The following is a 23,411-nucleotide window of genomic DNA, read 5'->3' as shown; positions in this document are numbered from 1 at the left end:
AGAAAAGATGCTTGGTATGATTTCAATTTTCTTAAATTTTCTGAGGCTTGATTTGTTACCCAAGATGTGATCTATCCTGGAGAATGTTCTGTATGCACTTGAGAAGAAAGTGCATTCTGCCACTTTTGGGTGGTATGTTCTGTAAATATCAATTAAATCTATCTGGTCTATTGTGTCATTTAAAGCTTGTGTTTCCTTATTTATTTTCATTTTGGATGATCTGTCCATTAGTGACAGTGGGGTGTTAAAGTCCCCTACTGTGATTGTGTTACTGTCGACTTCCCCTTTTATGGCTGTTAGTATTTGCCTTATGTATTGAGGTGCTCCTATGTTGGGTGCGTAAACATTTATAATTGTTATATCTTCTTCTTGGATTGATCCTTTGATCATTATGTAGTGTCCTTCTTTGTCTCTTGTAATAATCTTTATTTTAAAGTCTATTTTACCTGATATGAGTGTTGCTACTCCAGCTTTCTTTTGATTTCCATTTGCATGGAATATCTTTTTCCATCCCTTCACCTTCAGTCTGTATATATCCCTAGATCTGAAGTGGGTCTCTTGTAGACAGAATATACATGGGTCTTACTTTTGTATCCATTCAGCCAGACTGTGTGTTTTGGTTGGGGCATTTAATCCATTTACATTCAAGGTTATTATCGATATGTATGTTCCTATTACCATTTTCTCAATTGTTTTGGCTTTGTTTTTGTGGGTCTTTTTCTTTTCTTGTGTTTCCCACCCAGAGAAGTTTCTTTAGCATTTGTTGTAAAACTGGTTTGGTGGTGCTGAGTTCTCTTAGCTTTTGCTTGTCTCCAAAGCTTTTGATTTCTCTGTTGAATCTGAATGAGATGCTTGCTGGGTAGAGTAATCTTGGTTGTAGGTTTTTCTCTTTCATCACTTTAAGTATATCATGCCACTCCCTTCTGGCCTGCAGAGCTTCTGCTGAAAAATCAGCTCATTACCTTATGGATATTCCTTTATATGTTATTTTTTGTTTTTCCCTTGCTGCTTTTAATATTTTTTCTTTGAATTTGATTTTTGTTTGATTAATATGTGTCTTGGTGTGTTTTTCCTAGGATTTATCCTGTATGGGACTCTCTGTGCTTCCTGGACTTGGGTGACTATTTCCTTTCCCATGTTAGGGAAGTTTTCCACTATAATCTCTTCAAATATTTTCTCAGATCCTTTCTTTTTCTCTTCTTCTGGGACCCCTGTAATTCGAATGTTGGTGCATTTAGTATTATTCCAGAGGTCTCTGAGATTGTCTTCAATTCTTTTCATTCTTTTTTCTTTATTCTGCTCCTCAGCAGTTATTTCCACCAATTTGTCTTCCAGCTCACTTATTCGTTCTTCTGCCTCAGTTATTCTGTTATTGATTCCTTCTAGTGTATTTTTCATTTCAGTTATTGTGTTGTTCACCTCTGTTTGTTTGTTCTTTAGTTCTTCTAGATCTTTGTTAAACATTTCTTGTATTTTCTCAATCCATGCCTCCATTCTATTTCGGAGATTCTGGATCATCTTTACTATCATTACTCTGAATCCTTTTTCAGTTAAGTTGCCTATTTCCTCTTCATTTATTTGGTCTTGTAGGTTTTTACCTTGCTCCTTCATCTGTGACATATTTTTTTTTTGCCGTCTCATTTTTTTTTTTTAATGAGTGGGATTGTGTTCCTGTCTTACTGGTTGTTTGGCCTGAGGCTTCCAACACTGGAGTTTGTAGACTGTTAAGTAGAGCTGGGTCTTGGTGCTGAGATGAGGACCTCCATGAGACCTCACTCTGATGAATATTCCCTGGAGTCTGAGTTTCTCTGTTAGTCCAGTGGTTCTGACACGGAGCTCCCCCTGCAGGAACTTCTGCCCGACTCCCTGGGTCATAAACCAAGATCCCGCAAGCTGCGTGGGGTGGTAAAAAAAAAAAAAAAAAGAGAGAGAGAGAGAACAATAACAAAGTAAAAAATAAAATTAGACTAGGAAGCTAACAGATATGTTAGAAAGAATATAAAAATAAAAATATAGATGAAACAACTGGAAGGTACAACCGTACCACCACAGTAAAAAAGAGGAGGAGGGAAAAGAGGGAAAAAAAAAAACAGGGAAAAGCCCTTGGCTGTGGAGGGCGGGGCCTAAGCAAGGGCGAGGTTAGGGAGGTGGGTGGGGCCTATGCTCAGGACCCCCAGGGCTGGAAAAGGCCCTGGGGACTGTGTGGGGGGGTGGGGCTTAGGTTCAAGGAACAGAAGGGGCCCAGGCGTGCCCCCCACCCCCCGTCTCAGATGGCATGGGACCTCACCTGGGAGCCCAGCAGGCTTCCTGGGCTCGAGTGGGTGGGGCAAATGCCCTCGTCTCCTCTCCTGCTCCTCCTGTCTGGGTCTGGGAGGGCCCCTCCCACCTACCTCTCCTGTTCTCCCCTTGGCCTCCTTTCTATGCCCTCAGGGCCAGTGTGGCTGGTGGGGTGGGCCTTGGAGGGCAGAGGACTGGCCTGGATGCTCAGCAGGCTCCCTCGCCTGAGCTGGTGAGCAAAACCTGCCCTCCGCTTTTCCAGGAGGGCCCCTCCTTCCTGCCTCTCCTGATATCCCTGGCCTCCCTCCTATGCCCCCGGGACCCACATGGCCTGGAGGGGTCTTTGGAGGTGGGGTACTGGCCTGGGAGCTCAGCAGTCTCCCTGGGCCGAGTGGACCGGGAGATCTCTCTCTGTTCCTCTGTTGCTTCTCCCGGAGGGCCCCTCCTGCCTACCTCTCCTGATCTCCCCAGACTCAGGGGTGCCGATCCTGTCTGACCTCCACTTCTCCTCCCCCCTCTGTACCCCCACGTTCTACTGATTCACTTGGGGGTTCCTGTTTCCTTGGGCATCAGCGTCCCCCCACCAGCAGCCGGCAGGCACCCTAGTTGTGGGGAGACGCTAACTCAGTGTCTTCCCACATGCCATCTTGACCCCTGGATTCACTTTTTAAATTAGCATAGGACTGTACCCATAGGAGGAAAAACATTTGGATCAAAAGCATTGATATGTGGAAAAAGGCATATAAAAAGGAAGATTATAGAGGCCTGGTCCTGAATCTTGGGAAAGCTGTCCACAACAGATGTTATCTGTTTCATTATCCCTGCCTTTTTCTGGTTAATTTTAGTTTCAGTTCTCTAGCCAGTAAGTCTAGGTGTCTTCTTTAAATGAGAAACATGAATCCGTGAGTCAATGGCCTTAAGTTTAGTGGCACAAAAGTTAGTTAACAATGCCTGGCAAGGTCACTTCCAGTGAGGTTGGAGGGCATCTTTGTGAAGATATCATTTCCAGTAGATATAGTCACTAAGTTGAAGGTCATGATGTTGTAGGTCTTCATCTCCTGGGAATGCACTGTGAAAAGACTGCTCTATGAGCTTTGCATGTATTTCAAGGGCTTTAGTTAATTCTCAGCAGCAGGTGAGAAGGTCTTCTTTAATCAGAGTAGGTTCATATATTCCTTCATCTAGTTGCATGGGCCTGCCAGTAACAATTTCAAATGGTAAAAGTATATTTTTCCTGAGGAAGTGGATATGAGATTAAGCAAAACCAAAACCAGTGCTTTGAGCCAAGGAAGCTTAAATAATTCAACTAATTTTGCTGAGTTCTAATTATTCCAACAGCATGTTCTACCAATGCAGAAGCCTGAGGATGCTAAGCACAGTGAAATTGTTGCATTACTGGCCAGATATTACAGACAGACTGTAAAATTTGTCCTGAAAGTAGGAGCCTCTGTCACTATGTATTTCAGAAGGAATTCCCCAAGTTGGGCTGCTGTGGCTATAGCTCTGTGACAAGGAAATGCTTCTACCCAGTGAGAAAACATGAAAATCATTACCAGAACACATTTTTACCCTTGAGAGGGAGACAATTGGATGATGTCCATTTGCCATATCTCAAAGGGTCCCCAGGGGAGAGGAGAATGTCCCAAAGATGTATGAATAGGTTTTCCTGGGTTATGTTTAAGACAGATTTGCCATCTCTGAACTTGGGAAGCCATCAGTAATTCAATGAGTTAATTCATGTATGTAATTCAAGACTATTCTTGTATTAAAATCTGATTCATTATAATGGAATTGACAAGAAAATTTGGTTATCTCTGTGACACACATCATTTTAAGATCACTAGAATTATGGTGATAACATTATACTAGGACATATATACCTAAATTTTAGGAATTTCATATATTTTCTAATATATTTATATTAATAACATACAGTATAACTTTGTATGTTATAACTTTAATACAATATAACTTTAAAAGGTTTATTATTGCTTGTTTGACCGTGCTTCCCATGTAATTTAATTTACCAAATAAGCTTAATTACTTTAACATCTCTCTTTCATGAGGAGAAAAAATAAATCTTTTGAGGTATTTGAGGGGCCCTCTGGGAACCCCGAAGTTACTTCCAGGGCAATAAGGCTTCATTTAGAATTTGATTTGGGGGAAGTTGGTCAAAAATATCAAAAGTTGTTAAAGCATTTGATCTAATTGGATCATAGGTCATTGTGAAACAGTACTTTAATCAAAGTGACAAAGACTACATAGGTGAATACAGAAAGTTAAATAGTTGTAAAAACCCTTAGCTACAAAATATAGAATCTTTGTTTTTGTAGGTAGATTATATTAAAGGTAAAGAAATTGTAACCATTGTTTACAATAATCTAAGAAAATTTTGTCTGTTTAGCAGAGAGATAAACCAAATTTTAATTTTGCACCAGTTTATTTTTGATATTAAAACTCATTTACTTAATTCATTCCAATCTTAGACAGTCCTGACCACAAATAAACTTCCTTTCTAAAGATTCCTTTTTTCACAACAAACCTTTTACAACTTTCTATGTCCATTCTGCATGTCCCTTGTTTTCTTTCCCATTTAGAAATAACCAACTTTAGAACAAAATCACTTTCTTTTTCCTTAACAAAATGTATGTCCATTCCTTATGCCTTTCTAAAAATTTTCTTGCGTACAAAGATGTTTTCCTTATTAAATTTAGTAGTTTTAATTACATGTATTAATTTGAATTCTTAACCCTGAGAAAACTTAATTTCTAGTGAAAACTAAGAAGTAAGCAATTGTGAACTGTTCGTTTTACCAGTATTTTTTTTTTTTTTGGATTGGCAAACTTATGAATACATTTCATAAGTTTTAGAAACATACATTTCCTCATAGCATTCTTTTTCTTAATGTGGTACAAGACATGCTTCTAATAAACCCAAACATCTTTAGTTTTTCTGTAATAAGACAAAACTAGGTAAACTTAGACTTGTTTAGCAATTAATGTTACAGTATTTTATCTTATTTGGAAATGATTTATACATTCAATGAATTCCCATCATTTAACTTATCTTAGCAAAGCTCTAAAGAATCATGTTAGCAGAAAGATTTAAGAAACGAATTTTAAGTAGATATACCATAAAACATAATTATTCTGAATGAGTTTATCTAAAAACTCTTACCTCATTTATATTTAATTTACTTATGAAAATTTCATTCTAACAAGTTATTTTTCTTGCTGAAAAATTTTGTAACAGAGATAAGATAAATTTATTTGGCTTTTAGTAAAGCTAGGTACAATAAAAGTATCATACTTAATGTTGATAACTCTAAAGATGTGTCCATATTAATTAAAACAACAAACAAGCTAGCTTTAACCAAACATTTTCCCAGATCACCTGAACCTGAAATTCTTTCGGTTAGTTTCTATTATATTTCTGAGACTCTTATATAAGTAGTTGTTTGTTTAAGCCAATTAAATAGAGCTCTTTTACAAATTAATTTTGACAATATCATCCAAAGATAGAAAAATAGCATTACCCTAACATACTTAGACACAGAGAGCTCATAATTTTCACTTTACTTTAGTCATAAATTAGCTACAATACAAAACTCACTAGTTTATAAATAAGAGAATAAATTAAATCTACTCACTCAGTTGGCTAAAGTCTTTTATTATTTGTGAAAAAGATTTTTATGATCTGTACTTGCCCTTGACAAGAAATTTTAAGGAAGCTGTTTGGGCAAAATTGTCCTTTTAATAGTTTGTGTTTAAAAGGGCCTCTTGGGCTTCCCTGGTGGTGCAGTGGTTAAGAATCCACCTGCCAATGCAGGGAACACGGGTTCGAACCCTGGTCCGGGAAGATCCCACATGCCATGGAGCAGCTAAGCCCGTGCACCACAAGTACTGAGGCTGTGTGCCTAGAGCCTGTGCTCCACAGCAAGAGAAGTCACCGCACTGAGAAACCCGCACAGAGCAATGAAGAGTAGACCCCCTCGCTGCAACTAGAGAAAGCCCGTGCGCAGCAATGAAGACCCAATGCAGCCAAAAGTAAATAAATTAAATAAATATATTTAAAAGGGCCTCTTTTTTCTTTTCTTTTCTCAGTCTTAGGAATTGGAGATGGTCTAGGGTTCCATTAAGAGTTCCCAGAGAGATTACAAGCCTTTTGAGATAAATAGGAGAGGTTTGGGGGTTGATGATAAGGAATGGGTGGAATTTGAACTGCTTATAGGACTGCATTTCCAGTTTTGCCAAGATTTGTAAGATTTAACTTAAATGATAGGTTGATCCACCCATCCAACTACATTATACCTGGTTTTAAAAGGAGCTGTCATTACAGAGTGGGGGGGGGGTGCAGTATGGCTAGCCATCTGTGGGGCATCAATCTTAATGTTATGAAAAAAAAGTTCAGAGATATAAAGGAAGAGAGCACTGCAGTAAACATTCAGAAGAATGGGAAGGAGCAGAGAGAGCCAGAGGTAGAGAGTTCTCAGAAGACTTGGAAGATTTTTCCAGCTTGGGAATCCTTTGAGATAATTGTGTTAGTTTCTCTGAGGAAAACAATTATGGATTTAGTATTATATTTGGAGGCTGAAAATGCCAATCGAAACATGCTTCCTGTTCCTATTGTCTTATTCTATAGCTTTTCTCCAATTGAGTGTGCAAATTAATTTAGGACTCTCAAATAAGCCCCATGTGGGCCAACAGAGTTTCAAGTAGTTGTGGTTGATTGTAGTCCAACACAACAGAAATTTTCAAGAGGAGGGCCCATCAGTTTTAAACATGAGCCTAGCTCCAATGGCAGCTGCCTGTCAGCACTGCCCTTAGAAACCAAACTCCCCATAACTGAATACTGACCAAGATGAAGGATTCCCTTCCTAGATGAAGACAGCAATAGAGGACACACAAATAAAGACTCAGAACCTCTAACAAACCGGTAGGTTTGGAGCCAAAAGGAGTTACCCCCATGACCCAAGGCCACCAAGGAGAACATCGGAGTAAAAGGGAGTCCCATAAACACCTTACTCACCTTCACAGCAGTGGTGGAGGTAGAGGTGAGTCACTTTGGATCCCACTTCTGACACCATATAATGTCAAACAATAATCTATCGAGGCTGAAAAGAACAGAGAACTTTATTTGGGGTCTTAGGAATTGTAATTAAGGAGATACAGATTCAGGGAAAACTGAAAAAGTGATTCAGGAAAGAGAGAGTTGGGAATGTACAAGGCAAAATCCACAAGGTTGTTAAAGTTGTCTGTCAAGAATTAGTATTGACTCTGATGCAGGAAAGGGAATATTTGTTCTTAAGGAATTGGCTGTCATGAGTTGTTTTAGGGTAAGGGTTTAATAAGTATCTTGAGATTCTAGAATATTGAGCAGATGTTTCGGATGCCTGCATTAAGATTCCATCCATGCTGAGATTAAGATTCCATCCATGCTGTGACATGCATAGGTCACACTTCCTCACTGGCCTCCCAGCTCCATTTCAGAGAACTCCCTTAGAACTCCATTTTTATTTTCCTTTAGTAGTGCGAAAGAGAAACGTCATCCTCCCCTATCCCCTCTCAGCCTAAAAATAGTTAAAAGAGAATACTGATACTCAGGTCTCACCCAGTCTATCTTCTGAATAAGCTCTGTAGTCCATTAAATTGCTGTAGAGATTCCCAGAAGAGTTGAAGGTCAGTCCTCCTCCAATTTTGGTCCAGAATTTATACCAGCCCACCTGGGGTTCTGTGTAAATACTGTCCCATTGTGTCTCATTTTTAAGCAAATATTCTGAAGCACAGCAATCAAAGAACCAGCCCCAGGGAGTAAACAAGCTTTAGGCAAACAATGAAGATGCTCACCCCCCTTCAGAATTTAAGAGAGCCTACAAGAGCACAGAGTCTTGGAGCTCTTTGTATATTCACCTCCAGCATCTTGGCTTCCTGGGGGCTCAACTGTGTCCTAGCCCTAGGCCAACCCTTCTCTGCCAGCTCTCTGGGTCCTTCTTCCTCCCCTGGGCAGCCTGAGCCATTTTAAAGCAGCCTGGCTCAAATAAAGGAAGAGCCATTGTATTTAGAAGTGTCTCTTTTAACATGTCTCTGGAGAATGATCTTCTACTTCTGTAATAACCTGTCCAGTACACCAAAGAAGCCCAGCCAGTTACGTACCTTCAATAGTTTTCTGACACCTTAATAATTAAGGCCCATGCACCTCACCAGGTGGTTTTAAAAAACCTTTCTGTTTTCTTGAAACTTTCCTGCTTAAAGCCACTGGTCACCCTGTTTAAGCTTCTTCCCCTCAGCCTCCTCCCCAGCCTCCTAAGTGCACCTTCATCTCCAAAACCCAGGCTCCAGTTTGCCAGCATGTAAAAGCCCTGCCAAGCCCTGGCCTTTCCATGAAGTGTGTCTGAAATTTCAACATTCTCCAAAAGGAACACCTAACCCTCATGAATGACTTCTTTCTCTTCACTCCTATGGTTATTTTGTAAAACGTCCACGCTCACAGTGGCTAATTCAGAAAATATTTATGAAGGCTTACTGCGTGCCTGGAGATTTTTAAGGTGCACTAACAATTCCAAGATGTATAAAGTGGTCAGTCCTATTCCCATGGAGCTTGAAGATCAGTGAGGGAAAATGACATGTAAACATATTACTGTATGGTAGGTGCTATGTTAGGGATATTCCCCAACTACCATGAAAAACCATCCCAGGCATCTATGTATATTTTTATTACCTTATATAAAAAACATGAGTGGGCTTCCCTGGTGGCGCAGTGGTTGGGAGTCCGCCTGCCGATGCGGGGGACGCGGGTTCGTGCCCCGGTCCGGGAAGATCCCATGTGCGGCGGAGCGGCTGGGCCCGTGAGCCATGGCCGCCGAGCCTGCGCGTCCGGAGCCTGTGCTCCGCAACGGGAGAGGCCACAACAGTGAGAGGCCCGCGTAACGCAAAAAAAAAAAAAAAAAACATGAGTAAAAATATTTTGCCCACCTGAAAGCTTACAGGTGAAACAAGATGATTTTATTTATTTATTTATTTTGCGGTACGTGGGCCTCTCACTGTTGTGGTCTCTCAGGTTGCAGAGCACAGGCTCTGGACGTGCAGGCTCAGTGGCCATGGCTCACAGGCTGAGCTGCTCCGCGGCATGTGGGATCTTCCCAGACCAGGGCTCGAACCCGTGTCCCCTGAATCGGCAGGTGGACTCTCAACCACTTTGCCACCAGGGAAGCCCCAAGATGATTTTTTGATTATGATTGTTGATATATTGAACTCAAGTATCATGTTAAAGTACTTTATTCAAGTATTGGTCTGTTGGAATTCATTCTAGTGCACTCTTCTTGTTGAATTCTTCAATCAACTCTTAAAATTTTTTTTCTCTCACCTATATGTAATGTAAGAATCTATATATTTTAAAAATAAGCCAGTGGTTTCCAAATTTATATTTTAAGAGTCTAAACATTTCTTCTGAGCTCAAGGATTACTTATCTATCTACTTGAGCTCCATACTTAAATATCTAATAAACACCTAAAATTAAAAAAAAAAAAGAAACAAAAAAAACCCATCCCAGATTTGGGGGCCCAAAAAAGGCTTTCTGGGAAGGGAATGGGGAAGGGCATCCCAGGCAGGAAGTAGACAGGCAAAGGCCTAGAGAGGGGTCTTAGCCTAGCTAAGAACACCATTGGGTCAGCTAGGCTGGAGGGCAAAGTCAGGCAGGGCAAGGGGAGGGTGGGATGAGGCTGGAGTGGAATGCAGGGTCCAAAGGGTGAAGGATCTTTTCAGCCACGTTCAGGAGTTTGGTCTTGATCCCTCAGGCATGTGGGCCATTTAAGAAAATTCCTCTGTGGTGGGCTGAATGCATTGGTTGGGGTGAGGGGACTGCAAGAATGAAGGTGCATCACATGGGATCTGACACAAATAGGAACCAGACGAGTGTTTCTTCCACGAGGAGGCAGCTAGAAGCCTGTGAGGTTACCCAGATGAGAGATGACTGAGGCCTAAGCTCAACAGATGGCTGTCTTCAGAGTATTTATTTCTTCACTTGTGTATGCGTGTGTGTATGTTTCTCCTTCATTGGAATGGAAGCCCTGAGATGGCATTTCTGTCTTGTTTACTGCTTATTATAAGCCCAGGACTTACAGTGGCGCCTCGACCCTAAGAGGCACTCAATAAATAGGTGAATGAAGGCATGAGAGCAGCTGACAGTTGATTTGACAGGTGACTGACTGGGGTGGGGGGAGGGGGGAAGGGTGGCAGGACTGCCTGCAGTCCCTGCCCCAATGCCACGACCCCTGAAATGAGGCCCCCTCAGAGTTGGCGACTATTAGTTTCCTATTGCTACTGTAACAAATGACCACATGCTTAAAACAACACACATTTGTTCCCTTCCACTTCCTGGAAGTCAAAAGTCCAAAATCAATTTGACTGAGCCAGACACAAGGTATTAGCAGGTCTGGCTCTTTTTAGGGATGTAGGGGAGAATCTAACTTCTGGAGGCTGCCTGCATTCCTTGACTCCTGGCTCCCTCCTCAAATCGATCCAACCCCTTGTTTCCATCCTCAGGTCTCTTACTTGCTATTTGGTACTCAAATCCCCTTCTGCCCGCCTCTGATAGGGACACCTGACTATGTTCAGACCCATCTGGATAATCCAGGATAGCATTTGCCTTTCAGAGTCTTCTATTTTAGTCACATCTGCAAAGTCCCTTTTGCCATCTAAGGTGACATTCACAGGTTCTGGACATTAGGACATGGATATCTTTGAGGGCCATTATATCAGCCTATGACAGTGACCAGTACATGAGGTGGTTGCTGGATGCTTGAGTTGAGCCCCTGTTGAGGTTGGTGGGACTGAACCTCTTCACCTGAGAGTGTTTAGGAGCACAGCCTGGAGCCAGACTGACCAAATTCAAAGCTCTGCTACTCATTAGCTGTGTGACCTTGGGTAAATTACTTGACCTCTCTGTGCCTCAGTTTCCTTATCTGTAAAACGGAGATAATAATAGCCACCCCAAAGGGTTTTGGGGATGAGCTAATGCATAAAAAATGTAGACAAGTGCCAGTGACATAATAAGCCCTCAGGAAGTGCTGGCTTCTTGGGGTAGCCCAAGGGAAGACCTGGGGATGCCCTGATCCCACTTCTCAGCGTGAGGTGTGTCAGCAGCTCAACCCTGAAGAAGCAAACTACTCTGGGCATCTGAAGCCTCTCCTATGTAGGGGAGATTGAATGGCTTAGAGGTGGCAAAGCAGGATGTTGCTACTCAGAACCCCTCCATTGAATCTCTGTCTTCAATATCACCATCTCCCCATTTCAGATTATCTTTCTTCAAGTTCCCTAAGGGCAAAGGTGAAAATGAGTCCCCTTTTGCATATACCCCTTTCCCAGTTTTTAATAAGAGTTCCAATGCTGACAAATTATTTCTCTGGGTCATCATTTTCTCATGAATAAAATAATAAAAGTCAACACTAAAATAGCACTTGCTGGATCCTGGTAGAAAATGGCAATGGCAGCTGAGGCCTGGATTTCTGGGCCACAGCTGAGGTGGCCTATGTTAAGTGGTGCCCATGACTGGGAGGGCTCTCTGAGGTGGGAGTGAGCATGTTGACTGTCTTCCTGAAGTCACACCATGGAGATCATGGAAGACCCAAGTTAGTTGCCTACACGCAAGTCCGCATCAGGTCCAAGCCCTTTCCTGGGGGAAATGGTATCCATACTGTATTCCATTACTCTCATGTGAATCCACTTCTGACCCACTATGAAGATGAATAAAGAGAAACTGGGCCACTTCCCAGTGGGGACCACAGCACTGGTGTGGATCATTATTCTGCATATGGACCAGAAAAGTTTAAAAGACCTTAAGCTCAGCTCAGGCCAGCATGCCTTGTCACCCTGGTGGCGGCAGCAGCAGCAGCAGATGGGTTTCAGCCTCCAGATTCTTTTCCAGGCTACCTGAAGCAGCCCCACTCTACCCCTTAGAGGCCTGAGTCTCAGCTCTGTGGAGCCCTTCCTAGAACATGGCAGATGCTACCTGCAGACTTTACCTTGGAATTACCTCAGTGTCCCTTTGCTTTTTTCAGTCCTTTAACATCTCTTTAACCAATTTAATTTCCACATTCTCTATGTTGAACCACAACTATGGTTTGCATCTTCCTAAGACTAACTACATAGAGGTTTCATTTAACTCTTTCTTTGAAATAACTTCAAACTTATAGAAAAGTTGCAAGAATAGTACAGAGAAATCTTGGATACACTTTTATATCCTTTACTCAATCCATCAGTTTTTTCATTGAGATGAAATTCACAAAATACAAAATTAACCATCTTGGGACCGCCCTGGTGGTCCAGTGGCTAAGACTCTGTGCTCCTAACGCAGGAGGCCTGGGTTCGATCCCTGGTCAGGGAACTACATCCCACATGCCACAACTAAGACCCGGTATAGCCAGGGTCTTAATAAAATAAATAAAATATTAAATATAAATAAATAAATAAAATATTAAATAAATATAAATAAATAAATAAAAATAAAATATTTAAAAAATTAACCATCTTAATGTGAACAAATCAGTGGCAATCAGTACATTCACAATGAATCCATCAACTTTTAACATTTTGCCATATTTGCTTTATAATTCACTATCTATAGCTATACACACATGATTATGCATAATATTTTTATGAACCATTCATAAGTTGCACACACCACACTCTTTTACTATAATTACAGGTACTTCTTTAGAATATATTTCTATATAACCATGGTACATTACTTTTATCCAGTCTATAATCCATATGCCAATTTTGTGAAATGTCCCAATAATATCCTTTACAATATTACTTTTCCCATTAGTGCAGGACCTGGTCTAGGATGACACATTGAATTTAGTTATGTCTGTTTAGTCTCTTTTAATGTGGAACAGTCCTTAGCTTTTCTTTGTCTTTCATAACATTGCCTTTGTTATTTTTTTGGCCGTGCCATGGGTCTTGTGGGATTTTAGTTCCCCAACCAAAGATTGAACCTGGGCCGCTGGCAGTGAAAGCATGAAGTCCTAACCACTGGACCACCAGGCAATTCCCACTTTGACATATTTTAAAGAATACAGGTCAGTTATTAGAATGTTCTTCAGTTTGGGTTGCCTCATGATTAGATTCTGGTTTTACATTCCCATAAGTGATCTGTGTCTTTTTCATGGTGTCACAAGGTCTGTCTGCCTCTGATTGGTGATATTAATTTTGATCACGCAGTCAAGGTGTTATCTAGTTTCTCCACCGAATAGTTACACTTTAGCTCCTTGGAATCAAACAAGAAATCTAGGGAGAGTCACTTTGACACCATGTAAATATCTAGACATTTTATTATATTTATCTTCTGTACATTTTGAAGTTTGGGCTTAGATTTTTCTTTGATTCTAAGTTATTGTAAAGAGAGCTTTAAAATGTCCAGGTGTTAGGGTGTGATGTATAACTCCACAATTCTTGTTATTTATTTTTTCTTTAAAGGAAAAAAAACATACTGTTAAAGAAACGATTGGTTATGCTTAGTTTGTTATGTGATTTTTAATTCTCAATCTTTTCTATTAAAAAATTATCCTGTTAAATTGCTAATATAGTTCAAAACTCAAAGGTACAGAGAGCATACAGTGAGAAGTCTCCTCACCAGCTACCAGTTCCCTGAAGTAACTTTTACAAATTTCTCTTTATCTTTCTAGAGATAGTTCCTGCATGTAAAGCAAAAACATATATATCCCCCTATCCCCATACAAGTTGACTTTTGTCTATACTTACCACACTGTTCTGCATTTAGCTTTTTTTGTTTAATAATATATCCTGGATCTCATTAAGTATCAGCACATTAAATGTTAGTTTCCTTATTCATTCCAGTGGCTGCATGCTATTCCATTGTATACATGTACTGTGATTTATTTAGTTAGTCCTCTACTGAAACTTAGGTTGTTTCCGTTCTTTTGCCTTTATATAAACTATGGTGCAGAATAACCATGTTCATATATCAGTACCTATGCAGTATTTCTACAATATAAATTCCTGCATGTGAAATTTCTGAGTCAAAAAGTTTGTAATTTTATATTGTAATTTTGATAAATGTTGTCAATGTATCCTTCACCAAGATTCCACATAGACTGTACCAATTTACAGGGAATACATTTTAGCACAGTTGTTCCTTTATCTCCTTTGTACTCTATGCAATGGCAGTGAGAAAGGTAATTTGAAAATAGTGTTAACCCAAGTAGATTTGAAAGGTGTGCTTTTGCAAAAATTATACATTCAATATTGTAAAATATAATTCTTAGGGTTCAAAAAACTTACCTTATAGTTGAAGTTGGAATTTTAGTTTAATTCATGTGTTTGTAAAGACTGCTACGTCTCCCACTCTGAAATCTTGCTGTTTGGCTTCATTTCTTACTTTGATGATGCACATGTTGCCAGGTCTGCTATAAACAACTGAGTAAAAACCCAGGAAGGTAGTAAATAATTCATCTGTTTTACAGACATGAGCCTTGGCAGAGGGGAAGAGAAAACAGGGCTCTCAGCTGGCTTCTCCTGCAGGCTTTTACTGTCCTTGAGGCATTTTCCCTGCCCAAATAAAAAGGAAAATTGTTTTTCAGTCTTGAGTGCCAAAATTATTCTTGGAATTGCTCCCTTAATCTGTCAGTTTCATTTTTCCCATGGAGGTGTGATCAGGGCAGCCAAACCTTCCCAGTTAGAATCTGGGTTAGAACTTGATTGCTCCCGCAGACAACTGGTTTGGAAAAACTCCCTGCAAGGTGATTTCAGTGAGTGACCAGAAATATCAGAGAGCTGGTACTAGGATCTGAAGTTCTAACCTTGCATGTGCTTTCAGTCTTTCTATAGAGCTAGTGGCTAACAGAAATACAAAGAAATTAATCACCTCCAGGGATTTCTTAGGAAAGAAAAGACTGAGGAATCAAATTCCAAAGCTCCTTAGTGTTGGTCTCTAGCTCATTTCCCAAGTTCTTCATTTTCATTCTTTTTCCCAGTCTGCTCTAGTCAAAAGTGTGGGCTTTGGTGACAGACACACCTCAGCTCACATCCAAGCTTTGTCCTTTGCTGGCTTGGAACCACAGGTGAGCTAGTTAGCCTCCCAGAGACAAAGGGTCCTCACCTATAAAACTGGGATCACACTACCTTCCTTGCAGTGTGATGTGAGGATTAAAGGAAGTCAGGTGTATGGGCACAGTGCCTAGCTCAGTCCTGACAAATTAGCCTCAGTAAATGTTACTTTTTCCTATTATCACCTTTCTACCCCTCTCACCAATGGACTAAAACTCCTTCTGGAGCTTATAGTCTTAACAGTATTAAATTAGAAAACAAACATAAATGGTAAGACAATCTGAGTGGAAACACCAGGCTTCATCTAGGCCTATCTTAGAATTTGGAAATTTTGAAAAATTCATTCCTTTCTACATGGTAAGATTTCAGACCCTCAGAAATGCATTTTGCAGTGTTGACAGCCGCGCTGTGTGGAAATCCACACCTTTGGGGGCAACTCTGGCAGGTTTTGTAATCAAGTCAAAACTACAGCTTTTATGCAAACATTTTATTAGTTGTGTGTCTAGGAGAAGAAGGAAGTGGGTTTGGTAAAATTGCAAAGCAGTTTAAATACAAATGGATTTTTGTAAAAATCAAGTTTTTCCTTTCTTTCCTTGGAGAAATAAAAGGCAGCTCACAAGAATAGGGAATGGTTTTGTCATAGCTGGAGACTTTGGAAATTCTCTGAAACAAATAGTTTCCAGATTTTATAAACAAATATACAGGAGTGAATGATCTTACTCTGAACTCTTTATTTATAGATATCTAACAGGGACCGACTTATTTAACTACAGTGGCAGGGATTGGCTAGTTGTTTACCAAACCCGCTTTCTTCTCCTCCTAGTCACACACCTGAACTATATTTCCACACCTCCCTTACACTTAGGTATGCCAAGTGGCATGTGGTCAAAAGTGATATGTAGCACCTCCAGGCCTGGCCCATTAAAACTTCCTTCCGTTATCCTCTATGCCCTTGAACCCTCCCAGCTGATGGGAAGGGAGATGACTCCCAGGGCAACCTTGGGAGCCACATTTTTAATACAGAAGGAGCCTGGATCCCTGAATCACTACTTGGAAGAAAACTGCCCGAACAGGAAGATTCCTTGAATTTCAGTCATGGGAAGATTTACCATGAGTTCTTTTTTAATTTTAAAATTTTAAAATTTTTACTATTTTGATTTTAATTATGTTTTATTGAACAGAATATTTTAAAAGATTTGAATTTTAAATACAATTTATAAACCTTACCCTTGTACTTAATTTTCAGTTGATTGAACTATCCTCATAATAAAAGCAAAAAGGTTAAACATAGCTAAATGATCATACATATATCATCTATTCTTCTCAAAACTTAACATAAATGTCAGTAAAGACATGGATTTTATAAAAATTTTATTATTTTTTATTGAAGTATAATTGACCTACAACACTATAAGTTCCAGTGTACAACATAGTGATTTGATATTTCTATACACTATAAAATGAATAACATGACAAGTCTGGTTAGCATCTGTCACCATACAAAGTTATTTTAATGTTATTGACTATATTCCTCATGCTTTTCATTTCATCCCCATAACTCAATTTATTTTGTAATTGGAAGTTTGTACCGCTTAATCTCTCTCACCCATTTCACTGAACCACCTACATACGTGCCCCTGGAAACTACCGGTTTGTTCTCTGTATCTATGAATCTGTTTCTGTTTTGTTATTTTTATTCATTTGTTTTGTTTTATAGATTCCAATATAAGTGATAATGTAGAATATGTCTGATTTATTTCACTAAGCATAATGCCCTCTAGGTCCATCCATGTTGTTACAAATGGCAGAATTTCATGCTTTTTTATTGTTGAGTAATTTACATTTTGTTATACCACATCTTCTTTATCAGTTCATCTTTTGATGGAAACTTAGGTTACTTCTATGTCTTGGCTATTGTAAGTAGTGCTGCGATGACCATAAGGGTACATATATCTTTATGAATTAGTGTTTTTGTTTTACTTGGAAAAATACACAAAAGTAGAATTGCTGGGTCATAGGGTAGATCTGTTTTTAATTTTTTTTTAGGAATTCCCCATACCATTTTCCATAATGGCTGTACCGATTTACTATCCTACCAGCAGTGGACCAGGGTTCCCTTTCCTCCTCATCCTAGTAAACACTTATTTGTTGTCTTTTTGATAATAGACATTCTGACAGGTATGAGGTGATATCTCATTGTGGTTTTGATGTGCATTTCCCTGATGGTTAGTGATATTGAACATGTTTTCATGTATCTGTTGTCAATCTGTATGTCTTCTTTGGAGAAATATCTATTCAGGTCCTCTGACAATTTTAAATCAGGTTGTTTGCTTTTTTGATGTTGAGTTTTATGGGTTCTTTGTATATTTTGCGTATTAACGCCTTATCAGGTATATTGTTTGGAAATATCGTCTCCCATTCAGTAGACAGCCTTTCTGTTTTGTTGATAGTTTCCTTTGCTATCTAAAGCTTTTTAGATGAATGTAGTTCCATTTGTTTGTTTTTGCTTTTGATTCCCTTGCCTGAGGAGACACAGCAAAAAATTATTGCTGAGACCAGTGTCAAAGAGTGAACTGCCTGTGTTTTCTTCTAGGAGTTTTATGGTTTGGGGTCTTACATTTAAATCTTTAATCCATTTTGAGTTTATTTTTGTATTTGGTATGAGAAAGTAGTCCACTTTGATTCTTTTGAATGTAGCTGTCTAGTTTTCACAACACCATTTATTGAGGAGGCTGTCTTTTCCCCATTGTATATTCTTGGCTCCTTTGTCATAGGTTAATTGACCATATAAGTGAGGGTTCATTTCTGGGCTCTCTATTCTGTTCCATTTATCTATATGTCTGTTTTCATGCTAGTACCATACTTTTTGATTGCTAAGCTTTGTAGTATAGTTTGAATTCAGGGAGTGTAATACTTACAGCTTTGTTCTTTTTTCTCAAGATTGTTTTCACTATTTGGAGTCTTTGGTATTTCCATACAAATTTTAGAATTAGTTGTTCTATCTAGCTCTGGAAAAATGCCATTAGTATTTTCATAGGGATTGCACTGAATCTGTAGATTGCCTTGGGTAGTATGGTCATTTTAACAATATTAATTCTTCCAGTCCATGAGGATGGTATATCTTTTTATTTGTTTGTGTCATCTTCAGTTTCCTTATTTTTTCGGAGGAGAGAAAGGCTTATTGCAGGGCCAAGCAAGGAGAATGGGTGGCTCATGCTCAAAAACCCTGAACTCCGCAGTGGTTTACAGGGAGAAGTTTTTAATAGGCAAAATTTGGGATGAGAGCTGTAGAGTGTATGAATTTCTTCTGATTGGTTGGTGGTGAGGTAAAAGGGCAGTGTTCCAGGAATCTTGTGCTCAGCCTGAAGTTACCATCCTCCACCTGGATGGGGGCCTTAGTTCGATTTTAGGTGCTATCCCTTCCAAGGTAGTCTCCCAGCCAGGTGTTAGTGCCCAGAAAATCGTCACAAAGAAATGCTGCAGAAGGTGTCTCCCACAGTGTCAACGATGAGCAGGAGTTGGTCTAGCTTATTGCTGTCCCTTTGTGGCTCACCAGCTGGTCTCAGGGCTTAATGAAGCTCAGCTTCTTTATGTCTCAGTACAGAAGGAAGTCAGTGAGGGGCAAAGTGATAGATAAGAAGTGATTTATTTAGAGAGATACATATTCCATAGACAGAATACAGTCCATCTCAAAAGGCAAGAGTGGCACTGGGAGAAACACACTTCACAGACAGAGTGTAGGCCATATCAGAAGGTGAGAGTCCTTCACATCAATGTTTTATAGTTTTCCAAATATAGGTCTTTACCTGCTTGGGTAGATTTATTCCTAGGTACTTTTTTCCTTACGATGCAATTGTAAATGGGATTTTTTTTTTTTTTTTTTTTTTGTGGTATGCAGGCCTCTCACTGCTGTGGCCTCTCCCGTTGCAGAGCACAGGCTCATGGGCCCAGCCACTCTGCGGCATGTGGGATCTTCCTGGACCGGGGCACGAACCTGTGTCCTCTGCATCGGCAGGCGGACTCTCAACCACTGCACCACCAGGGAAGCCTGGGATTGTTTTCTTAATTTCTATTTCTGATAGCTTGTTGTTAGGATATAGAGATGCAACAAGTTTCTATATTATTGATTTTGTATCCTGCAACTTTACTGAATTCTTTGATGAATTCTGTTAGTTTTTTGACAATTCAAATGGTATGTTTACTTTTTTGTATTTAAAAAAAAGGTGATAATCCTAAAATTTATATCAGACCATAAAAGACCCAGAATTGCCAAAGAAATCCTGAGGAAACAGAAAAAGCTGGAAGCATAGCCCTCCCAGACTTCAGACAATACTACAAAGCTACAGTAATCAAAACAGTGTGGTATTGGCCCCAAAACAGACATATGGATCAATGGAAGAGAATACAGAGCCCAGAAATAAACCCACACACCTATGGTCAATTGCTCTTTGACAAAGGAGCAAGCATATACAATGGAGAAAAGATGGTCTTGTCAGCAAGTGATGTTGGGAAAGCTGAACAGCTGCATGTAAATAAATGAAGTTAGAAGAAATCCTCAAACCATACAAAAAATAAACTCATAATGGCTTAAACAATTAAATATAAGCCATGACATCATAAGACTCCTAGAAGAGAATATAGACAAAACATTCTCTGCAACAAATCATACCAATGGACGAATGAGAAGACAAATACCATATGATATCACTTATATGTGGGATCTAAAATATGACACAAATGAAATTATTTACAAAACAGAAACAGACTCACAGACATAGAAAACAAACTTACGGTAACCAAATGGGAAAGGAGGTGGTGGAGGAATAAATGAGGAGTTTGGGATTAGCAGATATAAACTACTGTATATAAAAGAGATAAACAAGGTCCTACTCTATAGCACAGGCAATTATATTCAATACCCTGTAATAAACCATAATGGTAAAGAATATGAAAAAGAATGTGTGTGTATGTGTGTGTGTGTGTATATATATATATATATATATATATATATATATATATGTATGTATATAACTGAATCACTTTGCTGTACACCAGAAATTAACACAACATTGTAAATCAACTATACTTTAATTAAAAAAAAAAAAATGGGGCTTCCCTGGTGGCTCAGTGGTGGAGAATCTGCCTGCCAATGCAGGGGATATGGGTTCAAACCCTGGTCTGGGAAGATCCCACATGCCGCAGAGCAACTGGGCCCATGAGGCACAACTACTGAGCCTGCACGTCTGGAGCCTGTGCTCTGCAACAAGAGAGGCTGCGACAGTGAGAGGCCTGCGCACCGCGATGAAGAGTGGCCCCCGCTTGCCACAACTAGCGAAAGCCCTCGCATAGAAACGAAGACCCAACACAGCCAAAAAATAAATAATTAAATAATTAAATTTAAATACTTAGGCTTACGATTGTACATGTTTAAAAACATGTTCTGTGATCCTTTTCATGTATTGTTGAAATCAGTTTGCTAATATTTTGTTGAGAATTTTTGCATTTATATTCATTGGTGATATTAGCCTGTAATTTTCTTTTTTTGTGTTCTCTCGATCCATCCAGTCTCTACAAATGACCCATTTTCGTTCCTTTTTATGGCTGAGTAAATTCCATTGTATATATGTACCACATCTTCTTTATCCATTCATCTGTTGTTGGGCATTTAGTTTCATTCCATGACCTGGCTATTGTAAATAGTGCTGCAATGAACATTGGGGTGCATGTGTCTTTTTGAATTATGGTTTTCTCTGAGTATATGCCCAGTAGTGGGATTGCTGGGTCATATGGTAATTCTATTTTTAGTTCTTTAAGGAAACTCCAAACTGTTCTCCATAGTGGCTGTATCAATTTACATACCCACCAACAGTGCAGGAGGGTTCCCTTTTCTCCACACCCTCTCCAGGATTTGTTGTTTGTAGATTTTCTGATGATGCCTATTCTAACTGGTGTAAGGTGATACCTCATTGTAGTTTTGATTTGCATTTCTCTAATAATTAATGATGTTGAGCTGCTTTTCATGTGCTGCTTGGCCATCTGTATGTCATCTTTGGGGAAATGTCTCTTTAGGTCTTCTGCCCATTTTGGGATTGGGTTGTTTGTTTTTTTAATATTGAGCTGCATGAGCTGTTTATATATTTTGGAGATTAATCCTTTGTCTGGTGATTCATTGCAAATATTTTCTCCCATCTGAGGGCTGTCTTTTGGTCTTGTTTATGGTTTCCTTTGCTGTTCAAAGCTTTTAAGTTTGATTATGTCCCATTTGTTTATTTTTGTTTTTATTTCCATTACTCTAGGAGATGGATCAAAACACATCTTGCTGTGATTTATGTCAAAGAGTGTTCTTCCTATGTTTTCCTCTAAGAGTATTATAGTGCCCGGTTTTACATTTAGGTCTTGAATCCATTTTGAGTTTATTTTTGTGTATGGTGTTAGGGAGTGTTCTAATTTCATTCTTTTACATGTAGCTGTCCAGTTTTCTGAGCACCACTTATTGAAGAGACTGTCTTTTCTCCATTGTATATCCTTGCCTCCTTTGTCATAGATTAGTTGACCAAAGGTGCATGGGTTTATCTCTGGCCTTTCTATCCTGTTCCATTGGTCTATATTTCTGTTTTTGTTCTAGTACCATATTGTCTTGATTACTGTGGCTTTGTAATATAGTCTGAAGTCAGGGAGTCTGATCCTTCCAGCTCCGTTTTTTTCCCTCAAGACTGCTTTGGCTATTCAGGGTCTTTTGTGCCTCCATACAAATTTTAAGACTTTTTGTTCTAGTTCCGTAAAAAATGCCATTGGTAATTTAATAGGGATTGCATTGAATCTGTAGATTGCTTTGGGTAGTATAGTCATTTTCACGATATTGATTCTTCCAATCCAAGAACATGGTATATCTATCCATCTGTTGGTATCATCTTTAATTTCTTTCATCAGTGTCTTATAGTTTTCTGCATACAGGCATTTTGTCTCCCTAGGTAGGTTTATTCCTAGGTATTTTATTCTTTTTGTTGCAGTGGTAAATGGGAGTGTTTCCTTAATTTCTCTTTCAGATTTTTCATCGTTAGTGTATAGGAATGCAAGAGATTTCTGTACATTAAATTTTTTTTTTTATTTCAATATGCTGGCCTCTCACTGTTGTGGCCTCTCCTGTTAAGGAGCACAGGCTCCGGACATGCAGGCTTAGCGACCATGGCTCATGGGCCCAGCTGCTCGGCGGCATGTGGGATCTTCCCCAACTGGGGCACGAACCCGTGTCCCCTGCATCGACAGGCAGACTCTCAACCACTGTGCCACCAGAGAAGCCTTGTACATTAATTTTGTATCCTGCAACATTGCCAAATTCATTGATTAGCTCTAGTAGTTTACTGGTGGCATCTTTAGGATTCTCTATGTATAGTATCATGTCATCTGCCAACAGTGACAGTTTTACTTCTTCTTTTCCAATTTGTATTCTTTTATTTCTTTTTCTTCTCTGATTGCCATGGCTAGGACTTCCAAAACTATGTTGAATAATAGTGGTGAGAGTGGACACCCTTGTCTTGTTCCTGATCTTAAAGGAAATGCTTTCAGTTTTTTGCCATTGAGAATGATGTTTGCTGTGGGTTTGTCTTATATGGCCTTTATTATGTTGAAGTAGGTTCCCTCTATGCCCACCTTCTGGAGAGTTTTTTTATCATAAATGGGTGTTGAATTTTGTCAAAAGCTTTTTCTGCATCTATTGAGATGATCATATGGTTTTTCTTCTTCAGTTTGTTAATATGGTGTATCACATTGATTTCTGTATATTGAAGAATCCTTGCATCTCTGGGATAAATCCCACTTGATCATGTGTATGATCCTTTTCATGTGTTATTGGATTCTATTTGCTAGTATTTTGTTGAGGATTTTTGCATCTATATGTATCAGTGATATTGGTCTGTAATTTTCTTTTTTTGTAGTATCTTTGTCTGGTTTTGCTGTCAGGGTGATGGTGGCCTCATAGAATGAGTTTGGGAGTGTTCCTTCCTCTGCAGTTTTTTGGAAGAGTTTGAGAAGGATGGGTGTTAGCTCTTCTCTAAATGTTTGATAGAATT

General features: G+C 39.4%; 1 protein-coding gene across 7 annotated transcripts in view; it reads left to right on the top strand.

Annotated features, from left to right (window-relative positions):
• LOC131758722 (RE1-silencing transcription factor-like) overlaps window positions 1–23,411 on the top strand; it is a 161,613-nt gene that overhangs the window by 74,509 nt on the left and 63,693 nt on the right. The window lies entirely within an intron of this gene.

The sequence above is a fragment of the Kogia breviceps genome, chromosome 6 (genome assembly GCF_026419965.1).
Source record: "Kogia breviceps isolate mKogBre1 chromosome 6, mKogBre1 haplotype 1, whole genome shotgun sequence".
In the NCBI taxonomy this organism is placed as follows: domain Eukaryota; kingdom Metazoa; phylum Chordata; class Mammalia; order Artiodactyla; family Physeteridae; genus Kogia; species Kogia breviceps.
This window is presented reverse-complemented; position numbering and strand designations above follow the sequence as displayed.